Here is a 2,500-nt window from a genome sequence, read left to right on the forward strand (position 1 = left end):
TCGTTTTTTTTTTAGTTTTCATCGAACACATGAAATTAATATTTTTAGCCAGTATGAACATTATTAATGTATTACCAGAGAAAATAAGGAAGGGAAGGGAGGTATAGAGAACCGTGTTGTGTTAGTTTGATTTTATTTACCTATTTAAATTGATTGTTTGCAGGTTATACGGACTCCGAGTTTATTTTTTAACAGGTTTTTAACCGGATTGTTTAATGGAACATCAGCGAAAATGCCAAAGTTCTCACTTTAGATACATGGCTTCGTTCTCCTCTTGGATAAAATATGATCTTGCCGCTGTCGAATGATAAGCCCATAAAATTTAATTTTTAAAAATCTGCCGACGTTCTTGGTAAAGTAAAAAGTGTTCGTGGAAAGAGCAGGTTTTCTCCTATTGATTAAGGTATCGATTTGCTAGCTGCATTACTTGAATGAATAAAAGGTTTTAGGTACTACAAAGAAAGCAGATTGAAATCTCTTAGTCTCCTAACCTTAACAGCAACATGATTTTATCCTTTATACGCTTTTATAACATTGTTGTCTCGAGAATATGTATATATATATATATATTTATATATATATATATATATATATATATATATATATATATATATATATACACACATAGAAACAGGACAGGTGTGGCTTTGTGTATGAGAGGGAACAGACAGACAAAATTGCCAGGTTGACGGGTCCTAGAATAGCGTGTGAGAAACGGTGTGTGTTCCCCGCGGATTCCTGGAGTGCTTAACAATACACCAATAATTGCCAGCACCCGACTCCGATTTCCACTTCTCCCGGTACACCCCCACCTCCACCCCTACAAAAACAACCCCCACCCCCTTCTTCCTTCAACCCATCCAAGGCAAAAGGAGAGTGAGTAAGGTCGTTATTCCCGGCTGCCGGAATCGAATTTCCCGTTTTAGGGGATTTTCCAAGACCGACTTGTTGTCTACAACAAGGCGATGTCTACGAGTACTACTTTGCCAGTCGTTTCCCATTGGCGATTTTAATATCCGTGATTGATATTATACATATCCGCGTGACTTCCCCTCCCCCCGCTCCGCTGATTCTCAGGAATACTGTCTAATTGGCTGAGGAGCTCTCTCTCTCTCTCTCTCTCTCTCTCTCTCTCTCTCTCTCTCTCTCTCTCATTTGTGTCTCTGTGCACTTTGTCAGAGCACGTGTTAGTTATTTTCATTGTTCAATGCAGAAACTAATGGGACGGTTACCCAGTACAGTTATCTTGCCAGCCCCGATGCAAAGAGGAGATAGAAGGAGGAAAAACAAGGAGGGAAACTCGATCCCAAAAGTAGGAATAACCTGCGTCTTGAAAAAGGGGAGATTATGAGTTCCGGGGAACCAAAAGTTGGCAGTAAGCAAAGCTTTTCGAGAATTTTAAATAAATTCTGAGTTTTATGAAGTGAATGTGGAATCCCTTCGATTAATATTGATAGATCGAACGGCGTCACTTTGAAGGCATAAGGGTTGTCTCTCCCTCCCCAATAAGAACATCTTGTGAAACGGCTTCAAATTACCTATTAACTATACAAGAGCCTCAAGCCATGTTCCTAATTTGAGTGAGGAAATGCACTTTCTGAAGTTCGAAGAGTTTGTCAACCTTTGTGTATGTGTGTGTGTGTGTGTGTGTGTGTGTGTGAGAGAGAGAGAGAGAGAGAGAGGAGAGAGAGAGAGAGAGAGAATCTCAGGCTTATTATACGAACTCATCAACATAATTTCATTTCAATTAAATTCCTCCGTGGTGTAATTATGCTGGCCTGTCTTATACTCCCCGTATTTCAATATCCTGTTCAGTGATTATGTATCAATGCAATTAATGTTTATAACAGCCACGCTGGAAGGTGATTTGTGGAGTTGATGGATGATTAATTTGCATTATTAGTTGAACAGGACGGCCCTCGCTAGGATGCGTTTCTGCTGCGTTGGAAACGCTCGCTTGGAGACTGACCGAATGGAACGCGCCCGTTGCTTATAAGTTTATGCGTTCGGCACATCAAAGGGCGACGCCATCCCCTCGGCTTGTGATTGGAAAGCAAGTGCTTGGAAAAATAGATTATTTGATGGAGGCCCAACGGGGAAACTCGTGGTTCGTCCGAAGTGACGGATAAATCCGTTGATGCATGTCCTGCCAAATCGACTTTAGGGGTTTAAGAAACTGCAGAAAGTTTAAAAATTGTTACAGAAGAGCTAAATAAGTGTAACTTTGAAGATGATTAAATAGTTGTCCTGCAGCTGTTTATTCTGGTAATTTACAGCCTCTGCCAACAAGGTTGGGAAGAGGGAACATTTTCACCCGCATCCCTGTCTTTCTGTTCATTCCTGTTAAAGGGAATCTGTGACAGGGGTTGGACAGAATTTCCTGAAACTTTCCAAGTAAATTTACTTGTTAACATTCTCGAGATGATTGATTTCTAAGAGGAATGGACTAAAGGAACTACGATTTTTTATCATATAAGACAGGGATTTCCGGTGATTTAGC

General features: G+C 40.4%; 1 protein-coding gene across 4 annotated transcripts in view; it reads left to right on the top strand.

The window, feature by feature from the left end:
• Positions 1-2,500, top strand: part of LOC136837231 (cytotoxic granule associated RNA binding protein TIA1) — a 661,273-nt gene that overhangs the window by 51,423 nt on the left and 607,350 nt on the right. The gene's annotated exons all lie outside the window — the stretch shown is intronic.

Source organism: Macrobrachium rosenbergii, chromosome 1, assembly GCF_040412425.1.
Source record: "Macrobrachium rosenbergii isolate ZJJX-2024 chromosome 1, ASM4041242v1, whole genome shotgun sequence".
Classification (NCBI taxonomy): Eukaryota; Metazoa; Arthropoda; class Malacostraca; order Decapoda; family Palaemonidae; genus Macrobrachium; species Macrobrachium rosenbergii.